The following is a 24,115-nucleotide window of genomic DNA, read 5'->3' as shown; positions in this document are numbered from 1 at the left end:
ATGTTAGCTAGGTATATGCTGTTAGAGGGCTATTATCATCAACTAACTAGAGACACACAATGCTGTGAATTCCTGGAGCACTTAGACACTGAACTTCACTTGAGTGTAGCATTCCCACAGGCCATTGAACAGTTTTACCTGATGCTCTCATTCTTGAGGATATATATAAATACAAAATATTTGGCCTATTGAATGGTGCGCTTTAAACAGGGAGCAGATAATAACTGTGAATTTACAGTTGACTGCATGATCTATTTTGCATCTGTGGCTCAAATCCAAAAGAGTAAAGGGAATGTACTTCACTCTTAGAAGATTTCTGCCCTTTAGAATTCCATAGATGAAATCTTTATGGCAATCTCTCAACCCTCTTTATTCCTTTGTTGGGGCCCTGGTACTCTTTAAAGAGAATAATGAGAAACCCCAATTCTGCCAGGATCTATTGCAACTCCAAAGCTGTGCCGGTATGAGGCTGTCCACCCCCAAGGCTTTAGACCAACTCAGAAGGAGCATGAAATCTAATCCACATTCAAGGGAGCATTATTAGGGAAATGGTCTTTTGTATACACTTGGAGGAATTTAAGTATTTGGTGATACTCTTTAGCCATTAGAATACTCTGGTGTTTTATTTTGTTTTGATTCTCCATGATCTAGATATGTCAAAAAATATGGCCTTATATGATTGCCTGGGTTTTGTGGCCCTAGGACCACTATACCATCTTCACCTCTGAGGAAACGCCAGTAAATGTATCTCTGAGACCTTTGGGTTTGAATGTCTATGTTGGATTGTGTGAATTTAGCTAATGCTGAAAACTACATTACTCAAAATTCTTTTCTGTCTGTGTTAGTAGGTTAGAGTTGACCAAAAGAGGAACTGCATGCGATTTAAAAGGCAAAAGCGAAGCAGAGACCATCGCTGTCAGAAAGTCATTGTTGCCAGACATGGTGACAACAGACACAGAATATTAGCAAGTCCCATCTTATCCTCCCCTGTATTTGGTTCATCCTCACAGCTGCTGGCCCTGCTGGCCAACAGTGACCCCAGGCTCTCCACCAGATATTTGACTGTGGACCCACAGAGGCAGTAGGTACATGAAGGCAATAACTTCCCAAAGGCAGCAATTTCCATAGATCCCACCTAAAGTTTCCCCTTCACTGCTGCACTTTGGCAGCCTGAAGTACTTGGCTTCTTGCTTTTCCCTGCAAACTTCAACTTGTCTACCAGACAGATATTTAGAAGGTTCTGACTGCTGATGATTTCTCTGGGTCTCTGACTCCCCTCTTCCGAAATTTCATTTCCACAGCTCCTTTCACTTTTAATAAATCCCTTATTCCCCCAAATTTATAGCGATTCTATTATCCTGAAAGAACCCTGAATGATACCCTTTCTAGCCATGTAAGTTAGAGGAAAGAGAGATGTCAGTGATGTACAAATGGTAATTACCTTTCAAGAGTGGAAGATCCTCTTCACCTCAGTCTCAATCACACCCTACCATCCGTCTCCTCCTCTCATCATAAAGAGAGGCCTCCATCATCTCCATGGAGGAATCCCTGCCTTAAGGGTACCTCAGGCTGAGATGAACTCTGCCTGTTCTTAACTTTCTAGAGAAAGTTATCTGTGACAATAATTAATTACTCAATATATGAAACTGATTCGCTCACTGTAAACACTGTCTTTAAGATGTGAATACACTTATTGAGAGGGCATAAAATTGCTCCATAACCTGATGTTCTTAACAAAGAACAGCACAAATGAAAAGAGAGCTAAGCATATGTCAGGTGCTGTGTGTGATATTCTTCTGGGAAGTCAAACTTTATATCATGTATATATCAGGTACATATAAGGCAAAAGAAATCTATGAATTTATTGATGGACAAGTTTAATCATGTCTGAGACTCTTTGCTCAAAGGTTGACATGGCCCTAGAACCACAGCTAGAAGAGAAAGACTTTATCAGAGGGCAGCAAGAGGCAGACATTTGGGCCAAACAGCATCCGAGGGATCTCCAGAATGACTGGAAGCAGCCTTGAAGAATCAAGGTGTTGTTTTTACAAAAGTGAATCAAAGACAAATGTTGACCTGGCTAGATGCTGGGGTCCATTCAAGACCCCAAACATGACCCATAAGTATATATGGTAATCCTCTTTTCTGACAAAATGTTCTGATGCGTACCACTGCTTATAAGATTTGCATCTAGAATCAAAGCAGGCTCAAAATACCCTAGGAAAAATTACACCTGATCCTCAGAGCTCATTAAAAAACTGTTACCATGGTTCATCATAACCCTTCCCCTTCATATAGATTTAGTATAATTCTTAGTGCTTCCACCAAGATGGGGCACAAAGTATCCTTTACATTAATCACATTCTTCTTCAGAGCCTGTGGCCTTGCTAATTAAGGAGGTGTTCCAAATCCATAAACTACCTGACAATTTAGAGGGATACCATGTATTGCAATTATCGTGTTTCTAGGGTGCAACGTCTGAATTCATCCCTCTCCTACTCATTATCCACAGATGAAGATGAAAAAGAATGATCCACCAGATACAGAAAGAAAGAAAATTTCCATGGCTACATATCAAATAAGCAATATGACTAGGCCACTCATCTCATAACAGAGAAGTTGGCCTTTGACAGTTTTTATATCCTTTCTTCAACAAATATGGGTTTCATGCCCACTGCTTTCCTTTAGGCCTAGCATCACCATAACCTTTGCTGCAAGTCAATTCCTGGAAGAAATCCAAAATACCCAAATGAGTTATGGACATCTCCTGACACAAGAGAGATGGTTTTAATACCCACCATTACCCAGTCACTAAGCATGTGAATCTTCAGTTTCTACAGCCAGCATTGTCCAGACCTAACATGTGGGTTGGCAATTGCTATGTTTATGACAACCCTGGTCAAATCCTCTGGTCCACTTCCCACTGTCCATCTGCCTCAAAGAAATTCACCATGCCTTGCATTATAAGACAAATTGTACGGTCATCCATCCTCTATTTCACCATCATAACCATAACACTTTTCACCTCCTTTCTTCAGATCAGTCCTCACCTTTTACTCCAATTCCAAACTTTAGTAAAGAGCCCAATACAATAACCAGGACTTATCCAGAAAACTCCTCTGTATCCTTAGAAGCTTCTCTGGAGCTCTCACTTTATTCCCTTTCTTTAATTGAAATTTGTCCCCTGAAGATACCCCTTCCTCTAAGACCCTCTCTAGTACATGTTTGTTGGCAGGTATAAGAGAGAGTTCTTGTTTAATGGCTTCTATTTTCTTCGTAAAATAGGAGATGAGATCATCAAATAGATGATCTTCTAAAAGATCAAGGAACAATTGGAGGGGTCAGAGATTGGACCAATTCATCAGCAAGTCCTATTGGCTCTGACTTCAAAATCTATCTTAAATCCAACTCCTTCCAGTTACCTCCACCACTAACATGGCAGTCTAAGCAGTATTGTATCTTGCTGAACCTACCAAATCAGCATTCTGACCAGTCTCCCTATATCTTTTTGGTCTCCTCCACATAAGCAAGTAGGATGATCTTTTCAAAACACAAATCATCGCACTCTCTGGCTTAACACACTTCAATGGCAACCCATCTTTCTTTGGTTAAAGACAAATTCTTACCATAGCCCTCCTTTACTTCCTTGGACGTTACCTGCTTCTTAGACTCATCTGGCAAAATGTTTTTCATAGCTTTCTGACACAATGGTAACAATAGCCTTCTTTCAACTACTTAAAGCCACAATAATTCCTTTTACCACAGGGACTAAGATTGGATGTACTTCATCCTTCCTTTAACTGGTTAATTCCTCTTTTCCCTTAAGATCTCAGATCAGCCATAATTTCTCAGGGAAGCACTTTTATACTCTCTTATAGTGTTATGTACTTCATCCTCATAGCACTAAACATAGTTATAGCTTTCCATTAATTATAGTTATATTATTATATTTATATTTGTTTAAATGGGATAGTTGTATTATTATGTTATATCTAGCATTAATTTCCATTATTTAATTTTTGGGTTAATGTATGATGTCTTTCTCCCACTTAGCTTGTAAGCTTAATAACAATAGGGACTATGTCTGTTTTTGTTCACTATTGTATCCTCAAGCTCTAGCCTGCTGCCTAATACATATATGGTAGGTGCTCAATGATTCTCTTTTAAATAAATGAAAGCTTAAATTGACAGTCTTGAACACTAAGGGAGGCAGTACAAAGAGAAGACTCTGTGGCTCTTCTCATAACAGATGTGTGCCACCTATTACTCCTATTACTACTTTCTAACCTACACAAGAACAAGCTTCCTGACCCATAAAATGGGGGTCTTCCACTTCCAGGTTTTCCACCCCTGCATCCCAAATTCATTTTCACTAATCCCTGTGCACATGTCCCTAGAACTTCACTCAGAACCCAATTCCTTTGCAACCTATCCCAATTGCCAGAGATAAGGAGCCAAAATACACAGTAGGGAATGATCTGGACTTTGCCATTATTATAGCTAGTCCTGGTACTTTGTTTGGTATATAGTAGAGGAAAACACAAATGAACAACCACTGATGTGAATCCCTCATGTAAGGTCCAGTGATTTGGGTTGAGGCATTACTCCATGATCAAAACTGGGGGGTATGGTCCCTACAGAAATGGGGATTGAATCCTTACAGAAAAATTAAAGTGAAGCAGTTTGAAGTGGGAATGATTATTAGAACACTCTTTTGAGAGCAGGCCAAGAATCAAAAAGAAGAAACCAAACACCAAAGTCTAGTTCAAAGGACAGGAGCAGAACTATAAATTGGGAATGGAGCCACAGTCAAAGGCCAGATGGACTATGGAATGAATGATTGCACATCAGGAACCTGGGAGGTGTCTACACAATAATTATAGTGAACAGATCAGAGCAGGCAAATGCCTGGGGCCATAAGGCACAGAGATGGAATAGAACCTCCTACTAAAGAAAATTGACTCCTTCAAAGGCAATCCTTGGAAAGTCTTCCCTTCCTTGAAAGGCCAAGCCTGGGTGTTTGTGTAGTAGTCAGAAGGAAAGTCACCTCGTAATCAGTTTCCTTTAATTCAGGCCCCCTCACATATTCAGCATGTGACCCACACCCAATAACAATTAAGCTTCAGAAATAGGTAAACTTCTCTGGTAACTAACAGGGAGCTTCAAGTAATCCAGCCCTTCTCACACTGAGAGTGACAAATCCATTAACCTCATTGCCATGTTACTCCTTTCTCCCACTGTTTTCTTGTGTTGACAAAATCATGACCTCTGATTTGTCTTCTGGCTTTTAGCTAAACATTCATTCCTTGCATCTGACAACAGATTCAGTTTCAGTAACTTTTCTCCAGGTTTTTGACTTAGACAATGCTTTATACTTATTTTTTATTTTTTATCTCTTATTTCTTCTAGCTACTCCAGATAATTAATTAACCTACTTGATACTGTCTCTGGAGTCCTTTATCTGGCTTAAAATTTAATGGCTGATGTCTCTATCAAACCTGTCCTAAACCTTCCCACTCTCAGAGTAGCAAGAACAAGATTTATAGAATATACAACTTAATGTGCATTTAGTTATTATCTTATAAATAATTGTGCAATTCCTTGCTGTTTCCTGTATATAGGCCATATCTCACTAAATAAATTTCTTGAGGAATAGGATTGATTTTATACTACCTCTCTAGTGCTTATAATGCTGAGCACCTAATCAATATACTGAGGTTGCAAATAAAAACTAAGTGTCCATCATCGGATGAATGGATAAAGAAGATGTGGCACATATATACAATGGAATATTACTCAGCCATAAAAAGAAATGAAATTGAGCTATTTGTAATGAGGTGGATGGACCTGGAGTCTGTCATACAGGGTGAAGTAAGTCAGAAAGAGAAAGACAAATACCGTATGCTAACACATATATATGGAATTGAAGGAAAAAAAATGTCATAAAGAACCTAGGGGTAAGACAGGAATAAAGACACAGACCTATGAGAGAATGGACTTGAGGATATCGGGAGGGGGAAGGGTAAGCTGTGACAAAGTGAGAGAGTGGCATGGACATATATACACTATCAAACGTAAAATAGATAGCTAGTGGGAAGCAGCCACATAGCACAGGGAGATCAGCTCGGTGCTTTGTGACCACCTAGAGGGGTGGGATAGGGAGGGTGGGAGGGAGGGAGACGCAAGGGGGAAGAGATATGGGAACATATGTATATGTATAACTGATTCACTTTGTCATAGAGCAGAAACTGACACACCATTGTAAACCAATTATACTCCAATAAAGATATAAAAAAAAGAAATTAAGATTTCAAAAAAAAACAACAAAAACAAATTGTAGATGAGGTACAATGGGTATGGCAATGTTGAGCCTCATTCAAAGAAGCCATCCTGAGAAGTTAAATGTTACCAGATCCCATTTAACATTTCTACAAACAAACTTGATAAAATACTAATAGTCTTAATAAGTAAGATAGTTTTAAAAATAATGTGTTCATTTGTTTTTAAAGAATGTGTGTTATATTCGGGAGTGGTCAAGATGGTAGAGTAGGAAGACCCTGAGCTCACCTCCTCCTATGGGCACACCAAAATTACAACTAATTACAGAGAAACTATCAATAAGAATGACCTAAAGTTTAGCACACACACATAAAAAAGATTTTTCACAATAAAAATGTAAAGAAGGAACCACAATGAGACAGGTAGGAGGGGTGGAGATACTATATAGTAAAGACCCACATTCCTGGGTAGGTGAGCCACAAATGGGAGGATAATAACAGTTGCAGAGTTTCTCCCCAAGGAGTGAGGGGACTGAGCCCCACATTGGGATGCTCAGAAGGGGTCCTAGATCAAGAACATGAGCCACCAGAACATCTGGTTTTGAAGGCCAGCAGGGCTTTCATACAGGAGAGCCAGAGGGCTGTAGGAAACAGACTCTGCTTTTAAAGGGCTCATACAAATTCTCACATGCTCTGAGACCTAGTGTAGAGACAGTAATTTGAAAGTATCCTGAGTTAGATCCACTTGCTGATCTTGGAGAGCCTCCCAGAGAGGCAACAGGAAACTGGGACTACACCTGGGGACACAGACACTGGTGACATCCATTTGGGGATGCTCATTCTACCATGAGGACTGGTGCTAGCAAGTGCCATTTTTGAGTCTTCCCTCTAGGCTATTAGTGACAGGTGCTTACCCACTTACCAGTGGGCTGGCAAGAGTCATGGGACAGCCAGGTATGCCATGGGTTTGCCCACCAGTAGCTGGCAGCCTCCACATGAGGCAGGCCTGGCAACCAACAGAGCCAAGGACCAGCCTTGCCTACCAGCCTGCCCACAATAGGCAGCCTCACCACAACAGAAGGACCCACTTAACTCACATAGGAGGCACCCCTACAGCATATAGCTCTGGTGACAAGAAGGGAGTATGTTGTTGGGCCCCATAAGATGTCTCCTATATAAGGCCACTTCCACAAGATTGGGAAATGTAACTGACTTACCTAATATACACAAATAAACACAGAGAATTAGGCTAAACGAGGTGACAAAGGAATATGTAACAAATGAAAGAACAAGATAAAACCACAGAGGAAGAACTAAGTGAAGTGGAGATAATCTACCCAATAAACAATTCAAGGTAATGATAATAAAGACACTCGTCAAACTTGGGAGAAGAATGGATGAACACAGTGAGAAGTTTAACAAAGAGTTAGAAAATGTAAAGAAGAACCAAACAGAACTGAAGAGTACAATAACTGAAATTAAAAATATGCTAGAAGGAATCACAGTAGATTAGATGATACAAAGGAACAAATCAGTGAACTGGATGATGGAACAGTGAAAATCAGCCAAGCTGAAGAGAGAAAAGAAAATAATAATTTTTAAAAATGAAGGCAGTTTAAGAGACCTCTTGAGAACATCAAGTGTACTAACATTCACATTATAGGGTTCCCAGAAGGAGAAGAGAGAGAGGAAGGGGCAGAGAACATATCTGAAGAGATAATACCTGAAAAATTCCCTTACCTGCAAAATGAAACAGACATTCAGGTACAGGAAGCAAATAAGATCAGAGAGTCCCAGATAAGATCAACTCAAAGAGGTCCACACCAAGACACATTGTAATTAAAATAGCAAAAATTAAAGAGAGAATCCCAAAAGCATCAAAGGCAAAGCAACTAGTAATGTACAAGGGAATTCCCATAAGATTGTCATCTGACTTTTCAGCAGAAATTTTGCAGTCCAAAAGGGAGTTGCACGATATATTTAAAGTAATAAAAGGAAAAACTACAACCAAGAATATCTACCCAGCAAGGCTATCATTCAGATTTGAAGGAAAGATAAAGAGTTTTACAGACAGCAAAAGCTAAAAGAGTCCAGCACTACCAAACTAGCTTTACAAGAAAAGTTAAAAGTACTTCTCTAAGTGGAAAAGATCATAACTAGAAATATAAAAATTATGAAATAAAAAATCTCATTAGTAAAAGCAAATATGCAGTAAAGGTAGTGGATCAACCACGTACAAATCTAGTAGGAAGGTTAAAGACAAAAGTAGTAAAATCATCTGTATCCACAGTAAGTAGTTAAGGTATTAAAAAAATAAAAATATGTAAAATATGATGTCAAAAACATTAAACATGTGGGGGGCAAAAAAATTCAGGGTTGTTAGAATGTGTTTGAACTTAAGTGATCATCAACTTAAGTTTGATCATCATCATCATCAAAATAATCACGTATATATATAGACTGCTATATATCAACCTCATAGCAACTACAAATCAAAAATCTGTAACAGATTCACACACACAAAAGAGAAAGAAATCCAAACACAGCATTAAAGATAGTCATCAAATAACAAGGCAAGATATCAAAAGAAGACAGGAGCAGAAAAGAACTACAAAAACAACCCCAAAACAATTAACAAGATGATAACAAGTTCATACCTATCTATAATTATTATAAATGTAAATGGACTAAATGCTCCAGTCAAAAGACATAGAGTGGGGGCTTCCCTGGTGGCGCAGTGGTTGGGAGTCTGCCTGCCAATGCGGGGGACACGGGTTCGTGCCCCGATCCGGGAAGATCCCACGTGCCGCGGAGCGGCTGGGCCTGTGAGCCATGGCCGCTGAGCCTGCGCATCCGGAGCCTGTGCTCCGCAATGGGAGAGGCCACAGCAGTGAGAGGCTCGCGTACTGCAAAAAAAAAAAAAAAAAAAAAAAAAAAAAAAGACATAGAGTGGCTGAATGTATTAAAAAAACAAACAAACAAAAAACAAGACCCACATATATGCTGCTTTCAAGTCTAAACACACACACAGGCTAAAACTGAGGGGAAACAAAAGGAAAAGAAAGCTTGAGTAGCAATACTTACATCAGATGAAACTGATTTTAAAACAAAGAGTATAAGTGTAACACGAGACAAAGAAAAAAATTACATAATGATAAAGAGATCTATCCAACAAGAACATATAACAATTATGAATGTAAATGAACCCCACATAGGAGCACCTAAATACATACAGCAAATATTAACAAATATAAAGGGAAAAATTGAGAGTAATCTAATAATAGTAGGGGACTTTACTACTCCACTTACCTCAATGGACAGACCATCCAGACAGAAAATCAATAAGGAAACACTGGCCTTAAATGACCCATTAGACCAGATGGACTTCATAGATATATATAGAACATTCTATCCAAAATCAGTGAGACAGACATTCTTTCCAAGTGCACAGGGCATATTCACCAGGATAGATCACGTCCTAGACCACAAAACAAGTCTCAGTAAATGTAAGGAGACTGAAATAATATGAAACAACTCTTCTGACCACAAAGATATGAGACTAGAAATCACTACAAGAAAATGCAAAAACAAAAAAACAACAAAAAAATGGGGAGGCTAAACAATACACTGCTGAACAACAAATAGGTCACTAAATAAATCAAAGAAGAGATTAAGTAATACCTAGAGACAAATGAAAATGAAAATACAACAGTCTAAAATCTATGGAATGCAACAAAAGCAGCTCTAAGAGGGAAGTTTATAGTGACACAAGCCTACTTTGGGAAATAAGAAAAATCTCAAACACACAACCTAGGCTTACACTTAAACCAGTAAAAAAACAAACAAAAACATAGAAAAGGCCAAAAAACTAAGAGTTGGTTCTTTAAAAAGATACAAACATTGATAAACCTTTACCCAGACTGATCAAGAAAAAGAGAGGACCCAAATTAATAAAATCAGAATTTAAAAGAAGTTACCACAGCCTGCCATGTCCTGCCCACTGCCTGCTGCAAACAGTGGAGTGTTGCTCTGTGGCAGGAGAGGGAGATGCCATGTCCTGAGACCTGCAAGAGTCCTTAGGATGGACTGACTGCCAAGTGAGGGTTCTTGGCTTCACGATGCAGGAAAGAATCCAAGAGCTGGCCAAAGAAAAGTGAAGGTACCATTTTAAGCACTAAGATGTCATTTGATCTTCATAAAATCAACTTTGAGATCTTCTTTTGTGAAATGTCAGTTCAAGTCATTTGACCCATTTTTTCCATCTCACCACATTTGGAAAAGCAGAGCTCTGGAGACTCTCTCTTGTGAGAGCACCAGAATCACAACTAACTGCTGAACAATCAACGACAGGAAGACACTGGAATTCACCAAAAAACATACCCCACATCCAAAGACAAAGGAGAAGCCACAATGAGATGGTAGGAGGGAGTCAATCACAATAAAATCAAATCCCATAACCGCTGGGTGGCTAGCTCACAAACTGGAGAACAATTATACCACAGAAGTCCACCCACTGGAGTGAAGGTTCTGAGTCCCACTTCAGGCTTCCCAACCTGGGGGTCCGGCAACAGGAGGAGGAATTCCGAGAGAATAAGACTTTGAAGGCTAGTGGGATTTGATTGCAGGACTTCAACAGGACTGGGGGAAACAGAGACTCCACTCTTGGAGGGCACACACAAAGTAGTGTGTTTATCAGAACTCAGGGGGAAGGAGCAGTGACCCCATAGGAGACTGAACCAGACCTACCACCTAGTGTTGGAGGGTCTCCTGCAGAGGTGGGGGGTGGCTGTGGCTCACTGCAGGGACAAGGACACTGGCAGCAGAAGCTCTGGGAAGTATCCTTGCCATGAGCCCTCCCAGAATTTGCCATTAGCTCCACCAAAGAGCCTGTAGCCTCCAGTGCTGAGTCACCTCAGGCCAAACAACCAACAGGGAGGGAACTCAGCCCCACCTATCAGCAGACAAGCAGATTAAAGTTTAACTGAGCTCTACCCACCAGAGTAACTTCCAGCTCTACCCACCACCAGTCCCTCCAATCAGGAAGCTTGCACAAGCCTCTTAGATAGCCTCATCCAGCAGAGGGCAGACAGCAGAATCAAGAAGAACTACAGTACTGCAGCCTGTGGAATGAAAACCACATTCACAGAAAGACAGACAAAATAAAAAGGCAGAGGACTACATACCAGATGAAGGAACAAGATAAAACCCCAGAAAAACAACTAAATCAAGTGGAGATAGGCAACTTTCCAGAAAAAGAATTCAGAATAATGACAGTGAAGATGATCCAGGACCTCGGAAAAACAATGAGGGAAAGATCAAGAAGATGCAAGAAATGTTTAAGAAAAACCAAGAAGAATTAAAGAACAAACACCTCAAAGACTTAAAGAACAAACAAAAAGAGATGAACAATACAATAACTGAAATGAAAAATACACTAGAAGGAATCAATAGAATAACTGAGGCACTCCATAAGTGACCCGGAGCACAGAATGGTGGAATTCACTGCTGTGGAACAGAATAAAGAAAAAAGAATGAAAAGAAATGAAGACAGCCTAAGAGACCTCTGGGATAACATTAAATGCACCAACATTTGCATTATAGGTGTCCCAGAAGGAGAAGACAGAGAGAGAAATGACCCGAGAAAATTTTGAAGAGATTATAGTTGAAAACTTCCCTAACATGGGAAAGGAAATAGCCACCCAACTCCAGGAATCACAGAGAGTCCCAGGCAGGATAAACCCAAGGAGAAACACACCAAGACACATAGTAATCCAATTGACAAAAATTAAAGACAAAGAAAAATTATTAAAAGCAGCAAAGGAAAAAATGACAAATAACATACAAGGGAACTCCCATAAGGTTAACAGCTGATTTCTCAGCAGAAACTCTACAAGCCAGATGGAAGTGGCACAATATATTTAAAGTGATGAAAGGGAAGAAACTACAGCCAAGATTATTCCACCCAGCAAGGGTCTCATTCAGATTTGACGGAGAAATCAAAACTTTAAAGATAAGCAAAAGCTAAGAGAATTCAGCACAATCAAACCAGCTCTGCAACAAATGCTAAAGGAACTTCTCTAAGCAGGAAACACAAGAGAAGAAAAGGACCTACAAAAACAAACCCAAAACAATAGAGAAAATGGTAATAGGAGCATACATATTGATAATTACCTTAAATGTGAATGGATTAAATACCCCAACCAAAAGATACAGGCTTGCTGAATGGATACAAAAACAAGACCCATATATATGCTATCTACAAGAAACCCTCTTCAGACCTAGGACACATACAGACTGAAAGTGAGGGGATAGAAAAAGATATTCCATGCAAATGGAAATCAAAAGAAAGCTCAAGTAGCAATACTCATATCAGATAAAATAGATTTTAAAATAAAGAATGTTACAAGAGACAAGGAAGGACACTACATAATGATCAAGGGATCAATCCAAGAAGAGGATATAACAATTATAAATATATATGCATCCAACATATGAGCACCTCAATACATAAGGTAAATGCTACCAGTTATAAAAGAGGAAATCAATGGTAACACAGTAATAATGGGGGACTTTAACACCTCACTTACACCAATGGACAGATCATCCAGACAGTAATTTAATAAGGAAACACAAGCTTTAAATGACACAAGAGACCAGATAGATTTAATTGATATTTATAGGACATTCCATCTGAAAACACCAGATTACACTTAATTCTCCAGTGCACACAGAACATTCTCCAGGATAGATCACATCTTGGGTCACAGATCAAGCCTCAGTAAATTTCAGAAAACTGAAATCATATCAAGCATCTTTTATGACCACAACGCTATGAGATTAGAAATAATTCACAGGGAAAAAATGTAAAAAACACAAACACATGGAGGCTAAACATACATTACTAAATTACTAAGAGATCATTGAAGGAAATCAAAAAATACCTAGAGACAAATGACAATGGAAACATGATGATCCAAAACTATGGGATGCAGCAAAAGGAGTTCTAAAAGGGAAGTTTATAGCAATACAATCCTACCTCAAGAAACAAGAAAAATCTCAAATAAACAATCTAACCTTACACCTAAAGGAACTAGAGAAAGAAAAATAAACAAAACACAAAGTTAGTAGAAAGAAAGAAATCATAAAGATCAGAGCACAAGTAAATGAAATAGAAACAAACAATAGCAAAGATCAATAAAACTAAAAGCTGGTTCTTTGAGAAAATAAACAAAACTGATAAACCTTTAGCCAGACTCATGAAGAAAAAGAGGGAGAGGACTCAAATCAATAAAATTAGAAATGAAAATGGAGAAGTCACAATGGACACTGCAGAAATACAAAGCACCATAAGAGACTACTACAACTCTATGCCAATAAAATGGACAACCTGGAAGAAATGGACAAATTCTTAGAAAGGTATAACCTTCCAAGACTGAACCAGGAAGAAATAGAAAATATGAAGAGACAAATCACAAGTAATGAACTTGAAACTGTGATTAAAAATCTTCTAACAAACAAGAGTCCAGGACTAGATGGCTTCACAGGTGAATTCTAACAAACATTTAGAGAAGAGCTAACACCCATCCTTCTCAAACTCTTCCAAAAAATTTCAGAGGAAGGAACACTCCCAATCTCATTTTATAAGAACATCATCACCCTTATACCAAAACCAGACAAAGATACTACAGAAAGAGAAGATTACAGACCAATATCCCTGATGAATATAGATGCAAAAATCCTCAACAAAATACTAGCAAACAGAATCCAACAACACATTAAAAGGATCATACACCATGATCAAGTGAGATTTATCCCAGGGATGCAAGGATTCTTCAGTATACACAAATCAATCAATGTGATACACCATATTAATAAATTGAAGAATAAAAACCAAAAGATCATCTCAATAGATGCAGGAAAAGCTTTTGACAAAATTCAACACCGATTTATGATAAAAACTCTCCAGAAAGTGGGCATAGAGGGAACCTACCTTAACATAATAAATACCCACGGCAAACATCATTCTCAATGGCGAAAAACTGAAAGCATTTCCTCTAAGATCAGGAATAAGACAAGGATGTCTACTCTCACTACTATTATTCAACATAGTTTTGGAAGTCCTAGCCATGGCAATCAGAGAAGAAAAAGAAATAAAAGGAATACAAATTGGAAAAGAAGAAGTAAAACTGTCACTATTAACAGATGACATGACACTATACATAGACAATCCTAAAGATGCCACCAGAAAACTACTAGAGCTAATCAATGAATTTGGTAAAGTTGCAGGATACAGAATTAATGCACAGAAATCTCTTGCATTCCTATACACTAACAATGAAAGACCAGAAACAGAAATTAAGAAAACAATCCCATTCACCATTGCAACAAAAAGAATAATATACCTAGGAATAAACCTACCTAAGGAAGTAAAAGAACTGTACTCTGAAAACTGTAAGACACCGATGAAAGAAATCAAAGATGACACAAACAGATGGAGAGACATACCATGTTCTTGGATTGGAAGAATAAATATTGTGAGAATGACTATGCTCCCCAAAGCAATCTACAGATTCAATGCAATCCCTATCAAATTACCAGTGGCATTTTTTACAGAACTAGAACAAAAAAATCTTAAAATTTGTATGGAGACACAAAAGACCCCAAATAGCCAAAGCAATGTTGAGGGGAAAAAATGGAGCTGGAAGAATAAGCCTCCCTGACATCAGACTATACTACAAAGCTACAGTAATCAAGACAATATGCTACAGGCACAAAAACAGAAATATAAATCAATGGAATAGGATAGAAAGCCCAGAGATAAACCCACACACCTATGGTCAACTAAACTATGACAAAGGAAGCAAGGATATACAATGGAGAAAAGACAGTCTCTTCAATAAGTGGTACCGGGAACACTGGACAACTACATGTAAAAGAATGAAATTAGAACACTCTCTAACAACATACTCAAAAATAAACTCAAAATGGATTAAAGACCTAAATGTAAGACCGGACACTATAAAACTCTTAGATGAAAACATAGGAAGAACACTCTTTGACATAAATCACAGCAAGATCTTTTTTGACTCACCTCCTAGGGTAATGGAAATAAAAACAAAAATAAACAAATGGGACCTAATGAAACTTAAAAGCTTTTGCACAGCAAAGGAAACTATACAAAGATGAAAAGACAGCCCTCAGAATGGGATAAAACATTTGCAAACAAATCAACAGACAAAGGATTAATCTCCAAAATATATAAACAGCTCATGCAGCTCAATATTAAAAAAAAAACAACCCAATCAAAAAAATGGGCAGAAGACCTAAACAGACATTTCTCCAAAGACATACAGATAGCCAAAAGGCACAAGAATAGCTGCTCAACATCACTAATTATTAGAGAAATGCAAATCAAAACTATAATGAGGTATCACCTCACACCGGGTAGAATGGGCATCATCAGAAAATCTACAAACAACAAGTGCTTGAGAGGGTGTGGAGAAAAGGGAACCCTCTTGCACTGTTGGCGGGAATGTAAATTGATACAGCCACTATGGAGAACAGTATGGATGTTCCTTAAAAAACTAAAAATAGAATTATCATATGACCCAGCAATCCCACTACTGGGCCTATACCCAGAGAAAACCATAATTCAAAAAGACACATGCACCCCAATGTTCATTGCATCACTCTTTACAATTGCCAGGTCATGGAAACAACCTAAATGCCCACTGACAGATGAATGGATAAAGAAGATATGGTACATATATACAATGGAATATTACTCAGCCATAAAAAGGAACGAAAGTGGGTCATTTGTAGAGACGTAGATGGACCTAGAGACTGTCATACAGAGTGAAGTAAGTGGAAAGAGAAAAACAAATACTGTATATTAACACATATTGTGGAATGTAGAAAAATGGTACAAATGAACCGGTTTGCAAGGCAGAAATAGAGACACAAATGTAGAGAACAAACATATGGACACCAAAGGGGGAGAGAGGGGGGCGGGGGGCAGTGGTGGTGGTGGTGGGATGAATTGGGAGATTGGGATTGACATATATACACTAATATGTATAAAATAGATAACTTATAAGAACATGCTGTGTAAAAAAGAAAAAATTAATTAAAAAAAAATAAAAGAAGTTACAGCACAGAAATACAAAGGCTCATAAGAGATTACTATGAACAATTACAAGCCATTAAAATGGATAACCTAGAGAAAAATGGATGAATTCCTAGCAACATAAAATCTCCCAAGACTGAATCAGAAAGAAATACAAGATACAAACAAATTACCAGTAATGATATTGAATCAGTAATCAAAAAACTGCCAACAAACATAAGTCCAGAATGAGATGGCTCTACAGGTGAGTTTTACCAATTTTTAAAAAAATAAATTTATCTATTTTATTTATTTATTTATTTATTTATTTATTTATTTATTTATTTATTTATTTATTTATGGCTGCATTGGGTCTTTGTTGCTGTGCACGGCCTTTCTCTAGTTGTGTCGAGCAGGGGTTACTCTTCATTGCGGTGCATGGGCTTCTTTTTGTGGTGGCTTTTTTTTTGTTGGAGCACAGGCTTTAAGGTGCGTGGGCTTCAGTAGTTGTGGCTCATGGGCTTTAGAGCACAGGCTCAGTAGTTGTGGTGCACGGGCTTAGTTGCTCCACAGCATGTGGGATCTTCCCGGACCAGGGTTAGAACCCATGTCCCCTGCATTGGGAGGCGAATTCTTAACCACTGTTCCACCAGGGCAGTCCGAGTTCTACCAAATATTTACAAAAGATTTCACACCTATTTTTCCAAACTATTCCAAAAAAATCGAAGAGAAAGGAACACTTCCAAACTTATTCTATAAAGCCAGCATCACCCTGACACCAAAACCAAAGTCACCACAAAAAATAAAATTACAGCCCAATGACACTGATGAACATAGATTCAAAAATCCTAAACAAAATATTAGCAAATCGAATTCAACCATACATTGAAAGTATTACACACAATGATCAATATCCAAAAATCAGTCAATGTGATAAAGCACATTAACAAATTGAGGAATAAAAATCATATGATCACCTCAATAAATGTAGGAAAACCTTTTGACAAAATTCAATGTCCGTTTATGATAAAAACTCCCATAAAAGTTGGTATAGAGGGAATATAACATAATAAAGGCCATATTTGACAAACCTACAGCCAACATCATACTCAGTGGTGAAAAAGAAAGAATTTCCTCTAAGATCAGGCACAAGACAAGGATGCCTACTCTTGCCATTTTCATTCAACATAGTATTGGAAGTCCTAGCCACAGCAATTGGACAAGAAAAAACAAACAAACAAACGAAAGGAATCCAAATTGGAAAGGAAGAATGTAGACTGTCACTGTTTGCAGGTGACATGATACTGTATATAGAAAATCCTAAACCAACTCCAAAAAACTATTAGAACTAATAAATGAATTCAGTAAAGTTACAGGATACAAAATTTACATATTCAAAAATCTGTTGCCTTTCTGTACACTAACAATGAACGGTCAGAAAGAGAAATTAAGAAAAGAATCACATTTACTATTGCATCAAAAAGAATAAAATATCTTGGGATAAACTTAACAAAGGAGTCAGAAGACCTATATTCTGAAAATTGTAAGATACTAATGAAAGAAATTATAGACAACACAAACAAATGGAAAGATATACCATGAACATGGATTGGAAGAATTAATATTGTCAAAATGACCATAATACTCAAGGCAATCTACAGATTCAGTGCAATCTCTACCAAAATGCTAATGACGTTTTTCACAGAACTAGAACAAGTAATTCTAAAATTTGTAGAGAACAACAAAAGGCCTCCAGATAGACAAAACAATCTTGAGAAAGAACAAAGCTGGAGGTAATCATGCACCCTGATTTCAAACCATACAACAAAGCCACAGTAATCAAAACAGTATGATACTGGCACAAAAACAGACACATAGATGAATAGAGAGGCCAGAAATAAACCCACAGTTATATGGGTGATTAATCTATGACAAAGGAAGCAAGAATATGCAATGGGGAATAGAAAGCCTCTTCAGTAAGTGGTGTTGGGAAAACTGCACAGCTACATGCAAAAGAATCAAACTGGACTACTTTCTCACATCATATAGAAAAATAAATTCAAAACAAATTAAAGTCTTAAATTTAAGACCGGAAACTATAAAACTCCTAAAGGAAAACATAGGCATTACATACTCTGACATGAAGTTTAGGGATACATTTTTTTTGGATTTGTTTCCTCAGGCAAGGGACACAAAACAAATGGTACTACATCAAACTAAAACACTTTTGCACAACAAAGGAAAATATCAACAAAATGAAAAGGTCACCTACTGAATAGGACAAGATATTTGCAAACAGTGCTGTCTAGTAAGGAGTTAATATCCAAGATATAAAAGAACTCATTCAACTCAACATCAAAACAACAAACAATTTGATTAAAAAATAAGCAGAGGACCTGATAGCCATTTTTCCAAAGAAGACAAACAGTTGGCCAACAGACATGTGAAAAAATGCTCAACATTGCTAATCATTAGGGAAATGCAAATCAAACCACAATAAGATATCACCTCACACCTGTCAGAATGGGTATTATCAAAAAGACAACAAATTACAAGTGTTGGCATGGATGTTGAAAAAAGGGAACCCTTGTACGCTGTTGGTGGGAATGTAAATTGGTACATTCACTATGGAAAACAGTATATAGCTTCCTCAAAAAATTAAAAATAGAACTAACATACAATACAGCAATTCCCCTTCTGGGTATTTTTTTGAAGAAAACAAAAATACTAATTCAAAAAGATATATGCATCCCTATGTTCATTGCATTATTTTCAATAGCCAAGATATGGAAGAAATCTAAGTGCCCACTGATAGATGAATGGATAAAGAAGATGTGGTATCTATACACAATGGAATATTACTCAGACATTAAAAAATGAATTATGCCATTCGCAACAAGATGGATGGACCTGGAGGGTATTTTGCTTAGTGGAATAAGTCAGTCAAATAAAGGCAAATATGGTATGTTATTGCTTATATGTGGAATCTAAAAAACAAAATAAATGGACCAATAACCAAAAAGAAACAGAGTCATAGATACAGAGGACAGAGGGGCTGAGGGGATGAGTGAAATAAGTGAGGGAGATTGAATGGTACAAACTTCCACTTATAAAATAAATGAGTGATGGGGCTGAAATGGGCAGTGTGGGGAATATAGTCAATTATAATACAATATTTTTGTATGGTAACTCGGCTTATCATGGTGATCATGTTGTAATGTATAGAAATACTGAATCACTATGTGTGCATCAGGAGCTAACACAGTGTCAATTATACTTCACAAAGAAAACAAACAAACAAGCCCAGAAAAAGTGATTAGATTTATAGTTACTAGGGGCAGAGGGGGAGGGGAAATTGAATGAAGATGGTCAAAGTTACAAGCTCCCAGTCATAAGACAGACAAGTACCAGGGATGCAATGTCAACATGATTAATATAATTAACACTGCTGTATGTGATATATGAAAAGTTGTCAAGAGAGTAAATCCTAAGAATTCTTATCACAAGGAAAATTTTTTTCTTTATCTTTTATTTTGTATCTATGTGAGATAATGGATGTTCACTAGACTTAACTGTGGTAATCATTTCATGATGTATGCAAGTCAAATCATTGTGCTGAACACCTTAAATGTATACAGTGTTGTATGTTAATTATATATCAATAAAACTGGAAGAAATAAAGAACATGTGTTATATCCAATCATAGAAACTTACAATTAGAAACACCCTCAGAAGTAATTTAACATACACCTTGATGAATTACAGAGTATCTCCTTGATATTAATCTTGATCTCTAAGCCTATGGGGACAACAATAAAAACATAACTAACTGATAGAAGCCAAGAACAGTTTCCCTGAAAAAAATGACATTCAAAGCAAATTTTGAACTACACATATGAATTAGCTAGGTGAAAAAGGGGTGCACAAAATATAGGGTAAAGCCTGGGGGAGGAGAGACAGAAGCAGCTGCTGAGTTTCCACAACGGAAAGAAGGCTTGTGTGGTTGAAACAGAAAGAGTAAGGAGATGGCACAAGATGAGCTAGAAGCAGCCAGATTTTGAAGACCTTGCCAAGGATTGTGGACTTTATCCTATGAACAGAGAGAAGTTATTGACAGATTTTGTGAGGAACATAATATGAAAGCTTTCTGCTTTTTAAAAAAGTCACTTTGGACTTTTGCTCCTTGGCAAGACAAGTAACCAGTATTAGATTTACCCTTCTGCCTGAAGTAAGCATAGAAATTGCATTGTAATAACATGGATGAACCTGGAGGACATTATGCTAAGTGAAATAAGCCAGACACAGATAGACCAATATTGCATGATCTCACTTATAGAAGGAATCTAAAAAAATGTTGAACTCATAGTAATAAAGAGTAGAATGGTAGTTAGCAGGTGTTGAGGGAAAAGGGAAGATGTTTGTCAAAGGATACAAACTTTTAGTTATAAGACAAATAAGTCCTGGAGACCTAATGTTCAGCATGGTGACTAGAGTTAATGTATTACATACTTAAAATTTGCTAATAGAGTAGTTCTTTTTTTTAACATCTTTATTGGAGTATAATTGCTTTACAACAGTGTGTTAGTTTCTGCTTTATAACAAAGTGAATCAGTTATACATATACATACGTTCCCATATCTCTTCCCTCTTGCATCTCCCTCCCTCCCATCCTCCCTATCCCACCCCTCTAGGTGGTCACAGATTAGCACAGCTAATCTCCCTGTGCTATGCGGCTGCTTCCGACTAGCTATCTATTTTACGTTTGGTAGTGTATATATGTCCATGCCACTCTCTCACTTAGTCACAGCTTACCCTACCCCCTCCCCAAATCCTCAAGTCCATTCTCTAGTAGCTCTGTGTCTTCATTCCCATCTTACCCCTAGGGTCTTCATGACCTTTTTTTTTTTTTCTTAGATTCCATACATATGTGTTAGCATACAGTATTTGTTTCTCTCCTTCTGACTTACTTCACTCTGTATGACAGACTCTAGGTCCATCCAACTCACTACAAATAACTCAACTTCGTTTCTTCTCATGGCTGAGTAATATTCCATTGTATATATGTGCCACATCTTCTTTATCCATTCATCTGTTGATGGACACTTAGGTTGCTTCCATGTCCTGGCTATTGTAAATAGAGCTGCAATTAACATATTGGTACATGACTCTTTTTGAATTATGGTTTGCTCAGGGTCTAAGCCCAGTAGTGGGATTGCTGGGTCATATGGTAGTTCTATTTGTAGTTTTTTAAGGAAGCTCCATACTGTTCTCCATAGTGGCTGTATCAATTTACATTCCCACCAACAGTGCAAGAGTGTTCCCTTTTCTACACACTCTCTCCAGCATTTATTGTTTCTAGATTTTTTGATGATGGCCATTCTGACTGGTGTGAGATGATATCTCATTGCAGTTTTGATTTGCATTTCTCTAATGATTAATGATGTTGAGAATTCTTTCATGCATTTGTTGGCAATCTGTACATCTTCTTTGGCGAAATGTCTATTGAGGTCTTCTGCCCATTTTTGGATTGGGTTGTTTGTTTTTTTGTTATTAAGCTGCATGAGCTGCTTGTAAATTTTGGAGATTAATCCTTTGTCAGTTGCTTCATTTGCAAATATTTTCTTCCATTCTGAGGGTTCTCTTTTGGTTTTGTTTATGGTTTCCTTTGCTGTGCAGAAGCTTTTAAGTTTCATTAGGTCCCATTTGTTTATTTTTGTTTTTATTTCCATTACCCTAGGAGGTGGATCAAAAAGGATCTTGCTGTGATTTATGTCATAGAGTGTTCTGCCTATGTTTTCCTCTAAGAGTTTGATAGTTTCTGGCTTTACATTTAGGTCTTTAATCCATTTTGAGCTTATTTTTGTGTATGGTGTTAGGGAGTGTTCTAATCTCACACTTTTACATGTACCTGTCCAGTTTTCCCAGCACCATTTATTGAAGAGGCTGTCTTTTCTCCACTGTATATTCTGGCCTCCTTTATCAAAGATAAGGTGACCATATGTGCATGGGTTTATCTCTGGGCTTTCTATCCTGTTCCACTGATCTATATTTCTGTTTTTGTGCCAGTACCATACTGTCTTAATTACTGTAGCTTTCTAGTATAGTCCGAAGTCAGGGAGCCTGATTCCTCCAGCTCCATATTTTGTTCTCAAGATTACTTTGGCTATTCGGGGTCTTTTGTGTTTCCATACAAATTGTGAAATTATTTGTTCTAGTTCTGTGAAAAATGCCAGTGGTAGTTTGATAGGGATTGCATTGAACCTGTAGATTGCTTTCGGTAGTAGAGTCATTTTCACAATGTTGATTCTTCCAATCCAAGAACATGGTATATCTCTCCATCTGTTTGTATCATCTTTAATTTCTTTCATCAGTGTCTTATAATTTTCTGCATACAGGTCTTTTGTCTCCTTAGGTAGGTTTATTCCTAGATATTTTATTCTTATTCTTGCAATGGTAAATGGGAGTGTTTTCTTTTTTTTTGCGATACGCGGGCCTCTCACTGTTGTGGCCTCTCCCACTGCAGAGCACAGGCTCCGGACGCGCAGGCTCAGCAGCTATGGCTCACAGGCCCAGCCGCTCCGTGGCATATGGGATCCTCCCTGACCGGGGCACAAACCCGTGTCCCCTGCATCGGCAGGCGGACTCTCAACCACTGCACCACCAGGGAAGCCTGGGAGTGTTTTCTTAATTTCACTTTCAGATTTTTCATCATTAGTGTATAGGAATGCCAGAGATTTCTGTGCATTAATTTTGTATCCTGCTACTTTACCAAATTCATTGATTAGCTCTAGTAGTTTTCTGGTAGCATCTTTAGGATTCTCTATGTAGAGTATCATGTCATCTGCAAACAGTGGCAGCTTTACTTCTTCTTTTCCAATTTGGATTCCTTTTATCTTTTCTGACCACAGTGCTATGAGACTAGATATCAATTACAGGAAAAGATCTGTAAAAAAGTACAAACACAGGGAGGCTAAACAATACACTACTTAATAACCAAGTGATCACTGAAGAAATCAAAGAGGAAATCAAAAAATACCTGGAAACAACTGACAATGGAGACACGGTGACCCAAAACCTATGGGATGCAGCAAAAGCAGTTCTAAGAGGGAAGTTTATAGCAATACAATCCTACCTTAAGAAACAGGAAACATCTCAAATAAACAACCTAACCTTGCACCTAAAGCAATTAGAGAAAGAAGAACAAAAAAACCCCAAAGTTAGCAGACGGAAAGAAATCATAAAGATCAGATCAGAAATAAATGAAAAAGAAATGAAGGAAACGATAGCGAAGATCAATAAAACTAAAAGCTGGTTCTTTGAGAAGATAAACAAAATTGATAAACCATTAGCCAGACTCATCAAGACAAAAAGGGAGAAGATTCAAATCAATAGAATTAGAAATGAAAAAGGAGAAGTAACAACTGACACTGCAGAAATACAGAGGATCATGAGAGATTACTACAAGCAACCCTATGCCAATAAAATGGACAACCTGGGAAGAAATGGACAAATTCTTAGAAATGCACAACCTGCTGATACTGAACCAGGAAGAAATAGAAAATATGAACAGACCAATCATAAGCACTGAAATTGAAACGGTGATTAAAAATCTTCCAACAAACAAAAGTCCAGGACCAGATGGCTTCACAGGCAAATTCTATCACACATTTAGAGAAGAGCTAACACCTATCCTTCTCAAACTCTTCCAAAATATAGCAGAGGGAGGAACACT

At 37.7% G+C, this 24,115-nt stretch overlaps 1 protein-coding gene across 8 annotated transcripts in view; it reads right to left on the bottom strand.

Annotated features, from left to right (window-relative positions):
- Window positions 1–24,115, bottom strand: part of ALB (albumin) — a 144,006-nt gene that overhangs the window by 97,117 nt on the left and 22,774 nt on the right. The gene's annotated exons all lie outside the window — the stretch shown is intronic.

The sequence above is a fragment of the Tursiops truncatus genome, chromosome 5 (assembly GCF_011762595.2).
Source record: "Tursiops truncatus isolate mTurTru1 chromosome 5, mTurTru1.mat.Y, whole genome shotgun sequence".
NCBI lineage: Eukaryota > Metazoa > Chordata > Mammalia > Artiodactyla > Delphinidae > Tursiops > Tursiops truncatus.
The sequence above is the reverse complement of the archived record's forward strand: the minus strand, read 5'-3'. Positions and strand labels throughout refer to the sequence as shown.